We start from the raw sequence: 17,803 nt of genomic DNA, 5'->3' as shown, positions 1-17,803 counted from the left end.
GAGAGAGAGAGAGAGAGAGAGAGAGAGAGAGAGAGAGAGAGAGAGAGAGAGAGAGAGAGAGAGAGAGAGAGAGAGAGAGAGAGAGAGAGAGAGAGAGAGAGAGAGAGAGAGAGAGAGAGAGAGAGGTTAAACGCTATCTGCAGTGCTGGAGCCGTTCAATTGTGTTGTTGGATGAGGGTATTAAAATGCACTCGGCTCTATTAAATCAGTGAGGATGACTATTGGCTCATTTATGAGAACTGAGTCTTAAAATGGTATCGGTTAGTTTGTGTTATTGTGTGACTTTGGTAAATCTGAACTAACCAAACTCACACAAAACACAAACAGGCCAATACTTTATCAATAAAGTGATATGTCATTGTGCTCTGTCAGCAGTCTCCTATCCTTCCCTGCTATGTTTTACACAAGCTAGCTCAGCTAATAGCACATTTTTTCTTACAAAAGCCATCAATGTAGTCTTAACTGTTCAGCTTAGTTTATCACAAATCTTCAAAGTCTTCTATCTGCTGGCTGAGACAAAGCAGCCCCTCCTCCCTCTAACTGCAGGTAGACAAATCACATCAGCAGAGAGAGGAGGACAGAGGACAGAGGACAGAGGACATATCTGATAGTGTCTGATGTCTGTGTTCTTACAAATAGAAATGACCTACCGGCATTTATTGACATATCGGATTGATTACCAGTGACATTTGAGTTTGTATTGTGACTTTACTGTTCTTGCTGCTTTAGAAAATGTTTATATATTTATATATATATATATATATATATATATCCTGTTTTGAATTAATTCTTTTTTAATAATGTAATTTTAAAAAGCAATTATTGAGTAATGAAAAAGAACTGATAAGAGCATTGATAAAGGACCGAAGCGATAAGGAGTTTTGATAAAATCACACGGATAAAGAGGAGGTACCTTAAGTTTTAGACGTGGGTTCTAAAAGAAGCATTAAAAAAAAAAAGTCATATCAGATGTTAACAGTGACGCATTGTCAAAGAGGAGCCGTGATCAGACTTTTAATTAACAGTTCTGTAACTGTGGTGCTAAAATATACCATAGAGTTGATCCCACACCTCTATAAAAGCTAAGTAGCATCTTTGGCAGTGTCAGTTGTATTGCATTCCTGTCTTTGTCTCCACTACAATTACATTGGTGGTGATCTTAAACATACGTCTGAGACATCTTGGGTATAAAGTGGAACCAACAATTGCTGATTTCGCTGTTTACCTTTTCTCAAAGAGCTGGTGCTCGCTAGATGAAAACCCTCTGTCATTACCCAGTGGGAAAGCAAGGAGAGGAGCCATCTGCTCACGGTGCATTCAGGGTCCCAGCTGGATAGGACTCACTCTCATACTGTAAAGTACCAAAGTAGTGATCACTGCTAGACCAGATGTTTTGCTTTAAAATATGCCAGTGAGTTCAAAATGTTTTTCGCTATTAATACCAAATCAGTTAAGTATGCTAAAAATCTACCACATGGGCAGTTATATTACACTGAGCACTGCTTAAAAAGGAGAAGCTCACACAATTTGTACTGTTATATGCGGGTATGCAGCACTGCAACACTAGCAGACTGAGGTGGACAACACACAGTAGAGATCAGTAAAGAAATTATCAGATTTGATTGACTTTTTTCACTTCAGATGTCCACTGTATCAGATTAGGAAGTTATAGAGTCATACATTATTGGCACGACTTGGTCAATAGACATGATAGACCACATGTTGGCCCCTGACCAATCATAGCTTGCCATATTTCCCGACCTGTGCGATGTCATCGGAATGAAGGTGCTAGAGACCAACTTCCAGTAAAGAAATATTTAAACAAACAATCGAGGTGTGTGTATGAGTCTAAAACAAAATAAGAAAGAAATGACCTGCTGTTTTACAGTTCCAACTAGCATCATTGAGACAACAAAGATGCTGATGTGCTTGTGTATCTTCACCATGAAGCATCCGTCACACAACAGAGGTGGGTCAAACTGACATTTTGCTTCATGGTCAGGATGGCTTGGTGCTGTGTATTTCCTTCTAAACTAAATGTAACCGGCCAGGGGAAGGCTACCTGAGAGTGTCATGCTGGGAACATTTTCTTTATTTAAGAGGGAGAGCAGGCTCGTTATTGTGGGGACAGAGTGGGTACCAGCAGATCTAACTAGTCACCCTGCATCAAGAAAAGACCTGCGTGTACCGGTCAGTCTGACCTCACAGCTGTAAGAGAAGTTTGCATAGAGACCTCTTCAAACACTGAAACAGAAACTTAACTTGTAACTATTGAGACGCTTGGTTTGACGGTGGGTGGTATCTGTAGAGACCAGAGAAATGGTTGATTGTAGGTTAATGCTGCTAAATGATTTTGAAGATGTTTCTGTCTTTGCTGATGAAATCTTATTCAAGACGCATAATCCTCCTGAGATGCTCCATCCACCTTTACCAAAAATCTCGACAGTCTAATTTGCTCTCGGGTGTGTTTGCAGCATCAGGCGTAGGCTACACAATACAATATAATACTTGTGAATGATATAAATGTTTTGTGAATACTCTTGATTAATCTTGCAAAAAAACCTTACATTTGACAGTGTAACTATGAAAAAATAACAAATGTTACTCGTCTTTTACCATCGTTTTATGATTAGCTCTTGGCATACAAAGTGAAGCAGTGCGTTATCCTGTGACCTTCAACATGGCTCCAGTGTTAAAGGTCACATTAATAATTTTGGATTCAAAAATAACCCTTAATGAAGCCTATACAGTAACACACGACTGCAGCGTGTAACGAGTTTCAGTAAGTACTAACATTGCACATTGCTCCTTGGCCTTGTCTCTAATTAGCTGTGTGGGGAAAATCTGCCCTCGGCTCACTTTAATAACATGAATTTATTATTAACAATAAAGATGGGAGGAAAACATCTTTGTTTCCTCTTTCAGAGAGATTCCTTAGCAACTAAGTTGCCAATGCCCTCCATGCCCTGTGGGTTTTGTACAATGGTTGCACATCTGTACGGTTGAATTTACAGTCTTGGTCCGACAAATACTATTAATGACGCCCGAAAAAAATATGATTGCAATTATGATAGCTGTAGTTTTACCAGCTGAAAGAGCTCAAAGGGTACATTTAATAATTAAACATTCAATTTCAACCAGGTAGACATGGATGGATTTAGTGTTTTGAGTAAAACATAGCTAAGTCTTGTACTTGTTAGTCTTTCCCGATACAGTTTCTGTGTTCAACTACTGCACTGCACGGCAAAAACAGCTGTGTTTGAAGGTTTTTCTTATAAGTAAAGAGGGGGAATGTGATCTGCATGTTTATCGGTCTCCAGCTGCCTGTTGGCAATAAGACTGCAGGCTGAGGGACTTTCATCTCTGTGTGTAGAGTTTTCAAACCCTGAGTTAATCTACAGATTAGAGCTGCCATGCTTTTACTTTTTAATCACAATGAATTGTATGTGCTGTTTTTGTTCTTGAAAGGATGTCAAGGCTTATTTGATTACATATTGGTTTTCCATATATTTCAATTGGTCCAGTCCCCAAGCCTGCTGTTGTAACTACCTTTCATTATACTCGATGCTGGACCCCCCCCCCCCCCCACACACCTGCAAACAGTTCAGGTCACTCCAGCATGATTTATATCCCAGAGACAACTCGGTCCCTTCCTCCCTCCTGCTGTGATCCCCTTAAAGCATGGGGATTTTCAACGTGGGGAGAGAGATGGGGAGGTGGCGGTCAGAAGGGGGAAGGGGGTTGCAGTTTTAGGGGAGATTCTCATAATAGCGCCTTGCCTCTCCTCTTTCTTCCGTTGTGCCTTACAACCGAACTCTCAAAATAGAACACCTCTAGAGAGCATCCAATGGTGCGTACGGTAGCTTTGTGCACAAGGGCACGCATGCACATTGAAGCCCATTTAAGTGATCACGGGGATGGGATTAGCAAGGCAAATCTTACTGTGTTGCACTGGTCTCTGACTCACTCTGAAAGATTTCTTTCATTCATTATGTCCACTTTTACATCACAGCAGAGGCATCCTCTGTTCTGTCTGAATCCATCCACACAGAAGGGAGAAGGGAGCTAACTACTTTCCATAGCCAAATGAGGTTACATCCCCATATTATGATACATTTAAGAATATATCCACGGCAGGAACAAAACACAGAAACACACGTTCCATTGTGGAACAGGAAGTAACCAAATATATTCTACAGACATACTCTGTGAAGAAGCAGACAGTTGTACGGTTGTTTATGTATGTGCGTGTTATTTGTATTATATTTGTGTGTACAGTACAATGTGTGTGTGTCTGTGATTGCCCGAGCCACAGTGGATAAGAGTGCATGCCGGAGTGAGTGAGTGAGTGAGTGAGCGAGCGAGCAGGCGAGTGTACAAGTGGAGCGGGATCGGAGAGGAGAGAGGAGAGCAGAGAAGGAGGCAGAAGAAACTGAGAGAGAGGGAGAGAGAGGGGGTTTTGTGCAGTGGCAGGAGCGAGTTGTGATTACCCGAGAAAAGGGAGGTGCATTCTCCCATCTTCTCAGTGGGGGGATTTAAACTGGCTTCAGTCTGACGGAGGATTCCCCCGGCTTGTGAAGCAGCGCTCTCTCCTCTAATGTGACTCGGGGACTTTGTTGTGAAGCGAGAGAGGCGCACAGGAAGAAGGGAGAGGGACACCTGCTCCTACTTCCTTTGTACCCAACCTGCTTGACAGATGGCACTGGCAGAATGATCTTTGACTCCCACCCAGCGACCAGCCCTCGCTCCACTCACTGAGGTAACGTACGCCAGCTCCTCTCCCCCAGCTTTCAGCCCCAAAGAAAAAGAAATCTGCATGCCCATACAGTCATTCTGCTGCACTGTTTGCCTTGAATGTGTTTTTGAATGAATGTGCAAAATGAATGTGGCGGCTCAAAGTGCACGCATGTATGCCTGGAATCTGTAGTCCTCAGACAGTGCCGATAGTGAAGAGAGGACAGGGAGTGCTGTGGCTCAATCACCACCTCATCAGTGGCCGGTCAGAGTGGAGTTATTTAACATGACTTAGTTGGTGTAACTGTTTATCAACTGTGTTTATCAGTGGTGGAGTTTATGTTTTTCTTCTAGTGATAGAGGTGTACAATGACTGACCACCATATGCTGTATTCCAGGGTAACCTGAGGTCCAGAATGAAGGGTGTTTGCGGCAAGCTGAAGGGCAGCGCCCTGCTGCCAGCACTTTGTTCTCCTCTGTCTGCATCCACCTGCACTTTTTCATTTTTTTTTAATAACAGCCCCCCCAACCGTAAATCTAACCGATGTTGCTTTTCTCTGCGCCTCGACTGGCTGTAGCTGACTTACAAGTCGTGGTGGCACAAGTTGCAACAGAAGCAGGTGCTCTGTTGGAAATAATAGACTGTCCCCGGGGTGGAGTTAGGCCGATATGTGATGCGGAGTGTTGCAGGTTAGGCATTTCTGGTGTAACGATTGGAGAGTCGGGGATTTGTGTGGTTCTTGTTGTAGAAAAAGGCAAATGTTGTCGAGTCTCCTTTCAGATTGCAAGAATGACTGCACTCGTACATAACAATTGTATTGTAAAGCACTTTATCAAGCTTTCAACATACAAAAGGATCTAAACAAAACCGTTCTAAAAAGTGCATTGTAGTAATAAGATCTATATTATTATCTATATATAATTGTTATTAGCAATTAACAATTTAGAAATTACTTGAAAACCTCAAAGTACATATAACCAGAGATATTTATATTTAGTTTCACTTGTTTACTCTCTCTCACTCAGGATTAACATCAGATGACTCGTTGGCCATTCGCCAGCCTTTCTTTTAAAACCCATGCTCTCAACACAATGTGCTATAGCTTCTCTAGAGCAGCCAACCCTGTTGGAAATGTATTGTTTCATTTCCTTAGAAAAATAGATGTCAGCCTCCGTAATATCTAGTGAAGACCTGAGATTTTTGAATGTAGGGAAGTTTGCATCAGAAACAATGGCCGAGTAACCGAGCTCTGTGTAATAATTCACTCACCTTCCCTCTCAACGGCCCTCCCAATCACAGTCTCTCTCGCTCTCACACACACACACACACACACACACACACACACACACAGTCTGTCTCCTGTCGTCTGTCTGCTCTCAGCATGAGGTTGATATACAGACAAATCCTGAGACTACAACATCGACTGTTTTATTAGAAACAGTGCGACACTTTAAATGAATAGCCAAAGCTTTTAAAAGCACAAATCTATTGTTGAAATACAGCAAATAGTGAACTACTGGATTGAAGACATTTATTTTTCTGTTGTTACCAACTCATGATAGGAGTTAAGGTACAGAACTATTTTGTTGCATTTGAGGCTGCAAATATTTCAGCTTTTTCGCTCACTGATAGTTTGCTTCATGGTGGATTATTAAATCCCTATAAAATGTTCTCATACTGCCACAATGAGACTTCACTTAAGTCCATAGGTTCAATCTCCATCACAGTTTTGTACCATGTGTGTGTTGTACAACTATATCCTGTCGTAACGTCCTCATGCAGGAGAATGATTCTCCACCTGCACACTCACTGCAACATGTATCAACTAAATGCATCAAGTGGAAATGCAAATTCCAAATCTATAAATGCTAACTAGTTTGGGATTGAGGACTCAGAAGTACGTAAATAAGAAGTACAAACACCGCCAGGGCGAATCCTTTCAGCTTTAATGCTATATGACAAAAACGTACTCTTTTGATATGTGCATCTTTAAATCACAGATGATTTGAGATCGGGGACAGATTATCTTTGCCCAGACTGCAGGTGCATTCATCAACAAAATTTAACTAATCTGAAATGGCAAGATCTACAAATTCCTGACACCACACTGCACTGTACGCCAGAAAGTGTTGTGCAAGCCACTTGAAAGATTTAACCAATTATGAACCATATTTTGAAATAAGGTTTAGGATGCATGTCTGACCTCCGAATGATTTTTCATTTCTAGAGTGACTTTGAATGTTTAATAAAACAGCATGCATGCGTACTAGAAATACTATACTTTGAGCTAATTAAATATTTAGCAGACATGGCAGCCTGGATGTCAGGCGCTGCTCAATCACATCAGATAAGACTGCTCTGTGGTTAACGCAATACAGGAAGAGAGCAGTTTAAGCCGAGACAGCCACATATTGTATCATGACAGCCTTGTGCTTTTGATGTTTAAACTTGTGATCTTCTCTCCATTCTTTTGCACAGCGTATTATAATTCACACGTTTGATCAACAAATCTTAACAATCTATAACTTGCCCCTTTGGTAAGGAGGTGCCTGCAGGTGCACAGTTCACACTGGTATTCTGCGAGTGTCAGTTTGTGTTTATTTTTAGCTGTCATTGACCCTGCTCATAATGAAGATTGATGTTGGGTTCCCAGGGTCACTCTCCTGCTCTCTAGTGCCATGCTGAAAGTCACACCATTAGCTACGTATATATTAAGGATGCTGTGGCTTCCTGCCTCCCAGACAAATTGACAAAGTAGGTGATTTGTAGTCTCTGCGGTGCCGTACTGTAACCAATCTGGGCCTTGATTGAGATATCTGTGAGAAAGATGAAGGTATGTGAGTGAGGTCAGCCTTACAGTGGACGGTATGCACAGAAAGATCGGGTTTCGTTTTCTTTTTTTATTCTAAATTGAATCCGTGATTCCACGAACTGCCAAATGCTTACTTATTTTAATGTTTTCTTTGTTTCTTTCACATTTTATTTAAGTTTTCTTATTTTTTATTTTTTTTATTTGTTTTATTTTAGCAAAATTAGAAGATCAACGTTAAACGAGGGAATGAGATATGCATGGCATTGCCCTCTATTGCTCCCTGTCGGTAAATGATTTATTCACTAAGTGCAATGTTAAAGTCATTCCTGCATTGTTACTGCATCTTTTCAGAACACTATTATTCAGTTACATTGTATGACTCTTTGAGCTGCCTCGTTCATTTCGATCTCAGAGGTTATTTGATGTTGAACATAGCCCCATTTTCTATTGTTGCCTCTAAATAATGATGTCTTTTGGCCCACTCTCCTAACCACCTTGCTGTGAGCTGCTGCATTATCATTATCTTGACACCATCTGCCATCTGCAGAGCACACATTGACTCCTTTTCTGTGCGTTACTTTCCAGTAAGAATATTTGCGTTCATTTAGGTCAGACTTGTACTATAAGTGCTGAGCTCTGAAGCCTTTTCCTTCACATACAAATGGTGTAGTGTGATTTCTATAAATCCCACTCGAGTGGCCTGTGTTGAAACTCTACCCCTTTGTAATCCCTGTGCTAATAAACACTCTTTATTAGCATTCCCTGACTAATCACCCGCTCGCGTCCTAATAAAAAAATCACTTGGAGGGTTAGCATAGTTCACATGTTTGACTGGTATTAACAGGTGTTACCATAAGCCAGAGTGACTTGAGTTGTGGGGACATGCTGATTTTTTTTAAGTCCACTATTTAATCAGTACCAGCTCTTTCCACATGATGGTTAATAACTTACTGATTTATATGGTAGAAGCAATTGAATATTATGAGTTACTTGAATGGTTCAGTGTTTTACTCTTACTAGATGTGTATGAAGGTCATTTTGATATCACACTGCATCAGCATCATGCACATTATGGAGGAGGTTAACTCTCTGTATTGAAATTAGAAGTAACAAAGGCTGCCAGTTCTCTGCTTTGGTCCGATACAGACTTTTGTGTCTTGTTGTGGAAGTAGATTTTTTTTTTTGTTCAGTGGACTGAAGTTGAGTGAAGGCAGTGGAGTGCTGCGATAGTAAGTGAAGCTACAGTAGAATATACCTTAACTTTTTTGAAAGAGAAAGTTATATTCCATGTTTCAGATCAGTTGTGATGTAGGGATTAAAAACACTCCCTGATTTATAATCTATTTGCATGAAGTAGAAAAATGAAGAGAGACACATTCTGCTACCTTTTGCTCTTTCTATAAATCTTATTTTTGATATGTATGAGCCAAAACATTTGACAAAAAGTTACTTGAATTGATTCACATAAAAGAATGGGACCTTGTGTGACCTATAATCACAAGAAAAAGGCTTATGTCCAAGGTCCATGCACAGGTACGTTGTTTTTTTGCTGTTATCAGTGTTCCGGATATTCTAAAACATATTCCTTCAGTTCTGCTGCTCTGTACTTTTGAGTTTCTCATCGAGTTGAACAGAAATCATAACATCCGATGATCATTGAGCTAATGCAAGGAAATTGCTTACTTTACCTCTGGGAAATTAACGTGCAACTAGCAAGCAAAAACAAACTTCCTACATGTCGCACAAGAGAGCGGATGAGACGGAAACAATAGGCAGAGGGTTAGCACGGCACCTGCTATAATTAGCAGCTGTCATCACGATGCTCGTATGAGAGAAGAACGTTTTTATAATTTAGCTTACTGCGGTTGTCTTAGAGCTGTCCTCTCCCCTTTAACAACAGCAATTTGGAAGTATAGTGTTCATTCAGATTGCACCCGGTGGCAGAATCATTTCCCACTAATGACTGCCTCTCTCTGTGTGTTTACCATGACACAACATGCTTTGTATATGAGACATGCTGATTTTACACACACACACGCGATAAGGCTGAGGAACGTGACAGTACCTGAAAGTAGAATCAACATTACTAATGGCAGGCCAGTGTTACACAACGGCTGTTTGTAGTGGCACGTTTCTGTGCCAGATAAAGGAAAATGGTAATTCACAGTGCGGAAGGAGTTAGCGGAGGAGGAGGAGGAGGAGTGAGATGAGGTTCTGAGGCAAGACTGAGAGGCTGCAGACAACTGTTAATCAGTAGGTAGTTTATTGATTAAATGTCTTTGTTCGGACATTCATGTTCGTCGGAGGATGAATCCTAATGACTTCGTTGAATGAATTTCACGTTTGCGGCTGTGAGTGAAATAACTATCGGATGGATTCACATGAATTTTGTTCGGTCCTCCTCAGGATCAACTGTGGTAACTGACTTTTCATCGATAGCCACCATCAGGTCAAATTTACAAAATGGTCTGTGACCAAATAAATGACATTTAAAATCAGGTTGTATCTAGTGCTAATTAGCAAATCAGCATGCTAACATGATAAACAAAGCTGGTGAACATGGTCAACATAATGCCTGCTAAGCAGCATGTTAGCGTGGTGGCGTTAGCATTTAGCTCAAAGCACTGTCGTGTCTAAGAACAGCCTCCCAGAGCTGCTATCTCTATAGACTTCGTTTTAGACTTCCTGTTGTTTTCATGACGTTGAACTTTGTCTTGTTTACTTTGGGAATTCTGTTGGTGTAATAATTTCTCCTTTACACTTAAAAGATTGATTACTCTAACATGTAGGCCCATTTAGGCCCAATAACCCCATGACCATATCACCAAGGAAAATTAAATTATGTGTCCTAAAAAAATCACAAAACAGTAATCAATCACAGGGAACCTAAAAACCAATGGCAAGTATTTAAAATCACTCAAACCTATAAGAAGCGTAGAGAGGAAGTTGACAGATTCGATGCACCTGTGTACATTTGTTCAACAAACGCAGCTTTTTCTATTTTTAGCCTTTTTCTTCTCACAAGAGAGTCACTCCGTCTCTTCTCTGTTCGACATGTTGGGCAGGGTTCATCAACAGCACAGAGGTCACCATCTGACATCCCTCTTTTATGTGCTGCCAGACCTGAGATGCTAGCGTGCAGACTGGCTTTGTTCATCAACACTCTGAATGTTATAGGTGGAATATTTAAAGGAGATCAAAAGTTGCCATTTAAACAGCTTTGTTTTTAAATTGACATTAACATAGTGAGCATCCGATGCATCATCACCACAGGAGGTGCAGCTGCAAGGACTCCTGTGTGTGAGCGCTCACCTCTTCAGCACCAGAATCCAATCCCTCAGGAATCCCACTGACAGCAAACGTTCCTCTCTCACTAGAACCTTATTATTATTTTTTTCTTCGTCTAGTTTGACCGGCCTGTCTCCTTCTTTCTTCTTCTTTTTTTATTCATTTGGTCAGAAGAATCTTCAACTTACTTCTTTGTGTTGGCGGATCTTTGATGACCCTCAAGACTGTTAACTGTAATCGTTGTCTCTAGCTGCTCCTCCATTTTGATTAGTGTCATGGGCTCGATAGTTGTATTGAGCCCTCATTTTTAAACGTTTAAGTGGGCTGTAAAGCACAGGTGTAATTGATTAATGCAAATAGCTCATTTGTTGACATGTTCCACTTAATCACCTGTTCCTTGCCCAGGGCCTTTGCAGGAAACGGTTTCTGATGAAACCGTTGATTCTGAATTGCAGTCATTGTAAACCGGGAGCTATTTGTTTCATCACAAACTAATTTGGATCTGCATCACGAGAGCTAATGATGTCACATTGTAGATCTCAGCTCACGAGGATCGCGCCTTGCTTTTAGCAAATAATGGGCACAAAAATAAACCGGAATGCATAAAAGCACTGGGGTGTGGAAGACTGTAAATTCCCATGCAGGTGAGAGGATGAGAATGTTTGAGAGCAGAAAAGAAACACAAAATGTAGCACAGACTGAGTCAGAGGGGAGTCTTTACAGAACCTGGGAGCACATCCTTTCCCACCAGTTACCTGCAAGACAGTCAAGACTACAAGCAACACAGCTGACACATGCCCAGGGCTGTCACACACACACACACACACACACACACACATCACAGATTTAATGAAATAGGCCACAGAATCGCTTTGTTTAGCCACATGGACTTATGACACTGTTCATTAACAATCATCCTTGTTTGGCAACAACAGAAATGGATAAAGAAAGCTTGAAGCAAGATCTTGTGCTCCCATTTCACTGTTTGCTTTAGTCCACAGGTCTAATCTACAGTGTGGCCTCAGACCCTGTCTCATACACCAATGTCATCCCGTTCAAAGCAACTCTTTGGGTTAGGAAGCAGGTCCAGCAGTTTTATTTTCAATTTAAATTCATTTGTTTTTTAATTCTAAAATGTAATGTATTTACAGTAAAAAAAAAAAAAAAAAAAAAAACCTTTGAACCTCTAAGCTTGAATATTACATTACTATTATGCTTTTACCAGTTCTATAAGTGTGCTGTAACAGTGCACTGTTTCCTTACATTTTGGTCAGGGTTCCGTATTGTAATGCTGATACAGTACAGTATGTGTTTGATGTTGGTCTGCTTATCATCAACATGCAAGCGACGCAAAACATCAAATACTGAAAAGAAATCATACTTTTCAGTATTGCGCAATGTGTAATGTGTCTTTTTTTAATATGAAAAGTCTCAAGTTGTTGGCAGTAATTTCGGTTTGATATGTTTCCATATGTCCTGCGGCGTCGTCAGCATTGGGCTCCCGGGGCTTTAGCTGGGAATATTATTTGTCGGGCCCTGAATCTTTCTGACAGAGGAAAGTTATCATAAAACACTTTATGATAACTATATAGTTGTCATAAATTGTTAATAATTTAACTCCCAACTACGCTGCATATGTGTGTGTGGATGTAGAGAGACTGAGGGAGCTGGGCTGGATAACTTCCTGTTGTAGCCCAACCAAGCTCTGTCAGTCCATCTGTGCAGCGTGCAATGCTGCTTGTGCTCAGCTGTCAGGCTCACATCGAGGAAGTCCTGCTTTTAGACCACTGAGTCATTTTCTGATAATAAGGAGAACTGTTCAACATGCCTATTTTACATTGGACCTGGGAGGGCTTTGGCTTCATATATTGTGCATCCAGATGATGGGTACCTGTTTTAATCTCCCCAATATAATGCAGACATCCCAAAGTGACCCATAACATATGCATGCTATATGTTGGAAGTATCCCTGTATCTCTTATATACAGCACAATTAATAATAATTGTTTTGGGAATATAAATAAAAATGTGTTATGGGAACAATGTTTAAGGTGCAACATTGTTTTTGTCATGTAGAGACGGGTTCAGCTCCAGACCTTATAAACTCCTAGAAACCCCTGTATATGCCCTCCGGATAGGCTCATATCTTCAAACTAACTTTGCAAAACCATGCGTTTTCCTCCTGGAGATCAAAGTGAAGCGTTTCATTTTCATTCTGTCATGAGGAGCATTTATTATGCTGACTGATTTGTATGGATGAATTAAGTGCGTACAGTAGGCTGTTATCATACATGCTAAAATATGAGACGTCTCCTTTTATGTGGATTAATTGAGTTTGTGGATTTCCCAATTTCATTCTCTTTGGGAAGAAAGGGAGATGATTCTTTCTTCTGATTCAAGGAGAAGGCCTCTGTTGGTGATTTGAAAGAACCGTGACCTCTTCAAAAAGGATTCAATCAATGTTTGTCACAGAGACTAAAACTGAGCCATATCTGTTGATTCAGTCGTTTATTAATTTATTTCTACATGACAGATCAAAGGAGCAGCACACGAACTGAAATGGGAGTAGGCTTGATGTTTTTCTGTAGTACATTCTCACTTCAGTCATATTTTGAAGAGCAGGAGGGCCTTCTGATGCGATACCAAAAGAAACGTGTTTTTACCACAGTTTTTGTTTTGAGCTGCACTGCATTTTTTATACTTTTTGACGTGAAAGCGTTTCACTAATGGTGTCCATTTTAACTGCCATTAATCCACACTGACTTTAGCCGTGGTTCCCACAAATCAACAAACAATTAGCCTTTCACAGCTACCGTTACAGCCATTAGAGATGAGTGCGTTGTATTTAAAACACTGATTTTTAGCCAAGTGTCTCTTCAACAATGCAGAAAAAAGTACACATTTCAGCATGTTTGCTGTGGGTTTATTTTTATATTTTTACAGGTTTATTAACATTTGTTTATTACAATCCATACAGCTCTTTTTAAAACTGTGAATTTTCTTCAACAGTCTCTGTCAAAACCCAATTTATTATCTTTGTTCCAGCTGTTTAACAACAGTACAGGAGTGCGACCACAGAGCCATGATGGCAGATGTATGTGGACAGAGACCATGCTAAGTGATGCTGAAAAATATCTTTTGTATCATCAATAAATTTATAGTCTGGACATTTTCGGACACTCCCCTCCATTTGTCGAGCTGTCACTGATCGTCACGGTCTGTTATTGTGACTCTTCAAAAAGATACTGTTAGAGATGGAAGTTTTGTTTCATACACTAATTTACCCGGATTGTTCAAATGACAATTATCTTAGTACAGATTACAAATGTAAATGTGAATGAATCATGATGCAAAATGTTTTTTTCTTTGTCTGTTCTGCTAAATTGCAACAGCATTTAGACATTATTGCAATTTTGTACTCTTTAAATCTCTGTAACACTCAGAAGGTGCAGTAATTGTGACATAAATGAATTTCATATAATAAATGGGTTCTGGCTTGCAGATGACACACCAAAGGGTTTATTAATAACAAGATACGAACTGCTTTGAGTGTCTTTTGAGAAGGAAATTACATGAATCCCCAGTTTCCTGGAGTCTGGGACTGTGACGCCTGTTGACTCATATTCAAATGTTTTTATATGCTGAACCCCAAGGTGCTTCCATCTGTGCAGTGCTGTTATGGAAGGGTAATGCAACCTATTGATTTTCTGTGTGTTTTCGTCTCATAAATCAATATCTAATTGGAGGCAGTATTTGGCGAGGTAAGTCGGAGAGTTTTCTTTTTAATTGAACGCATTAGGATTTTATTGTATAACAACACGGCTGCATATTGATTTTGGCAAAATTGAAGGTATCCATTACTGTCACAAGGTAACACCTTTCTCCATTCACTACTATTGATGCAATTGATGCTGTGGTCCTCAGAGAGAAGCTGAATATATTCTACATTTTCTTCAGCTACAGCTGCAACGCTGTAGCTGCTTAATCACGTCACTGAAAGTTCCAGCTTGCGTATAAATAACAGCCTCATGATGTCGAACCGCGATCTGAAATAGCAACTTACCTTTTGCATTCTTGAGTTTCTCTCATATAATGCAAAAAGAGATCATTTCCATTTTTGGAAATGGTATTGCTAATGCCACACTGTGATTTTATGACACAGCTCCAAACAGTCTCGGTCCCAAGGAGTAGGAATGTATTCTAAATGCTAAAAGAGAACAAACTTATACGACAGCATTTCTATTCATATAGGCTTTTTCTGTCGTTGAAATTAGAGTGCTGTGCTAAACAAACAATAAGTCGTTGACTTTGTACTTGACTGTGTTATTGCAGAATATCTCATTCAAAGCAAATAACCCTAACTTACTTATCTCTGAACCCTGCTGAAATTAAGCTGCTTGTAATTAGACGATGCAAAATGTTCTCCTTTGCAACACAGTGAAAGGTCCACACTTGAGGGAGAAGTTTATGTAACTGGCAATTTACTTTTACTTTTCATACCTTCTACTTGAAGAAGTTCATGCCGAGTTGTCAATGGCTCTGGCTGTAGGCTTTAATTAGAGAATCAAATAAGGTAATTGTAGGTAATTTGAGATTCAAAGTTCATTCTTTACTTTGTGACAGCAGTTGAGAAAAAATAGTGTCACCACACGCTACATCTATTTGTAGCGTGTTCTGGAGCTTTTGATGTATCTCATTATCTTCATCAGCGGAGGGACTTTGCTCCGTTGTCAGACGTTCATTTTATCGGCTCACTCGAAGGAGTTTTTGTCTAATGGTGGCCCAAAAGCTGAGGTAGAAAGGTTTGCATAAAAAATAGAAAAAAAATAAAATTGTCAAAGTTTCAGCTTGCAGGCCAACAGGACAAAAAGTCCTTCAAGAGCTCAGAAAAAAACATCAACTGCTAAGGGGGCTCATAGGACACAAACTAGAGCTCCATTGACATTTCACAGAGATTGTTTTATCAAACAATGAATTCATGTTCAACCTGTATGTCATTCATCCATATTATAATCAATAATTACCAGAATAACAGTAAATGCAAAAATCCAGCTAAATATTATTCTAGAGAGACAAATGATCAGCCATGTAGATTAAGCCAAATGGGCTGTAAATGACCATCAGTGGGACGTCCCCAATGTGTTGTCTGCTATTTACATTCATTGTAATGACCACAAAAAAAACAAATCTCAATCCTCCATTGTTTCAAGAAGGGAAAGCTTGTGTGAAAGAGTGTAGACACATTTGGAAGAACTTAAGGCTCATTATCTGTAGTGAAGTAGCCCCAACTGTATAGATAACGAACCAGCCTCTACTCCCCAACAATTCAAAGACACCCTCTCCTCTGATAACAGAAACAACTCCAGCTTCTGTCTGCCAGCTGACTTTAATTGCCCCGTGACTCTTTATAGTCCCCCGTCTCAGCCGCTGTCAGGTTTCTCTAGTTAGTGCTCCCTCTATGGATCTTTTCAATTTATAATAGTTCAGGTTGTGAATGTGTCCAATGGTTCAAATCTATGGTAGGACTGCTACTGAAGGTGTGGATCATCACTCTACTCAGCCTGCACTTGTAACTGCAAATGTCATCTGCAAAATGTGCAAAAAATACACACAGCCACAGTGACATATCGAGCAGTTTCACATGTCTCTGGGAGTGTGATTTTTCTCTCCAATGCCTGCATCACAGTTTATCAAAGAATACTGTCAACGTGTTGTGGAGATAACAGTCTGCTTCTGTGTGCACACTGTTTGTCATTCTGCTACAATAAGAAACGTTCAGCATATTCATTCCCTGAAAAGGACCTGAGGATTGTTGCCAAGAGCTTTTCAAAAGAGACTAAAGAGCTGAAATCCTGAAAAAAGACAACTATTGAGTTAGTTGGCTGTCAGCTTCTTACAACAATAAGCAGCGGCGCTCCCTGAGCAGCATCACTCTGCTGCTATCAGCCAACATCCCAACAGTATGGTGTAGATTTAAAGACCCGATGCTAACTTCTCCTGTTTATAGAGACATGTCTCTGTGCTGCGGTGGCGTGAAATGACGTTTCGTCTGGGTGTCAAACCAGCACACCATGCTTTGTCACTGAGTGAAAAAAAACAATACAAAAAGGTATAATTCACTTTCTCTAAATATTTGCAGGAGGGCTGTGGGTTGCCAGGTCATTCTTTTGTTGAAATAATTACAGTAACAACACTTGTATTAAACAAAACGTTAGTTTTACTTGTCCCATTAACATAAACATATGGCATCACATACTGTTTGGTCAATATTTTTGCCCTTTTTGCAAAATGATAAACACCCTCGCTACTCTAATTTTCTGCCAAAACAAACTATCTAGCTGTATTTGTTAGCCTACCTCTTCACTCAACAGTGCTACACGTAAATCCCTCGTTTAGAACCAAGCCTACTACGAATACAACATGAAGACGCATCTTCATGTCGGTGCTCTGAATAAGAAATTAATAATTCATGGCTGCCCCCATGCAGACAGCCGTCTAGGTGACTTCAAGTACGTTATTTTGTGTAATAAATCAATAGCTTGTGTTGTCAGAATTATTTCCTTCAGTCTGCTGTGAAGCAGCACTGGAATCACCTGTTAAATATTCCTTACCTGATACCACATATAATGCACAGTTAAAATGCAGCAAACGACAATGCAGCACTTCTTTAATAGCTGGCGTAAAACTAAATTAAACTCCACCGTCTCCTGCTAGAGTCAACACTTTGTTTTGTGAGCTGCTCATATAGTTAATGTGACAACCTGAAAGGCCAATGTAGCCATTATTGCATGTTAAAGAAGCAAATGAATAATCTGAATCCACTGTGTTAGGGCCATTTGTCAAATGATATACTGCCTAAATTTAACATGTGTTGTAAATGGTCATATGTTAAATTGAAGTACTTCATCATCAGGACACCAGCTGTCTCTGCTGAGTATATATTGCAACACTAGATTTCACCAACTCTA

General features: G+C 40.1%; 1 protein-coding gene across 11 annotated transcripts in view; it reads left to right on the top strand.

The window, feature by feature from the left end:
- Positions 1-4,379: 4,379 nt before the first annotated feature.
- The window catches only part of gramd1bb (GRAM domain containing 1Bb), a 103,472-nt gene continuing 90,048 nt past the window's right edge, over positions 4,380-17,803 (top strand). For 4 of the 11 annotated variants that reach the window (XM_031860875.1, XM_031860870.1, XM_031860871.1 and 1 more), the window contains exon 1: positions 4,388-4,759. The gene's annotated coding sequence lies outside the window, so the exon portion shown is untranslated. Of the gene's footprint in view, positions 4,760-17,803 lie in introns of all 11 variants that reach the window. The other 7 variants (XM_031860877.1, XM_031860874.1, XM_031860876.1 and 4 more) reach the window with 4 other exon arrangements.

This window comes from Anarrhichthys ocellatus, unplaced genomic scaffold (genome assembly GCF_004355925.1).
Source record: "Anarrhichthys ocellatus isolate YVR2014 unplaced genomic scaffold, GSC_Weel_1.0 scaffold24, whole genome shotgun sequence".
Taxonomy (NCBI): Eukaryota; Metazoa; Chordata; class Actinopteri; order Perciformes; family Anarhichadidae; genus Anarrhichthys; species Anarrhichthys ocellatus.
Note: the sequence above shows the minus strand (reverse complement) of the source record. Positions and strands in the feature narration are given on the sequence as shown.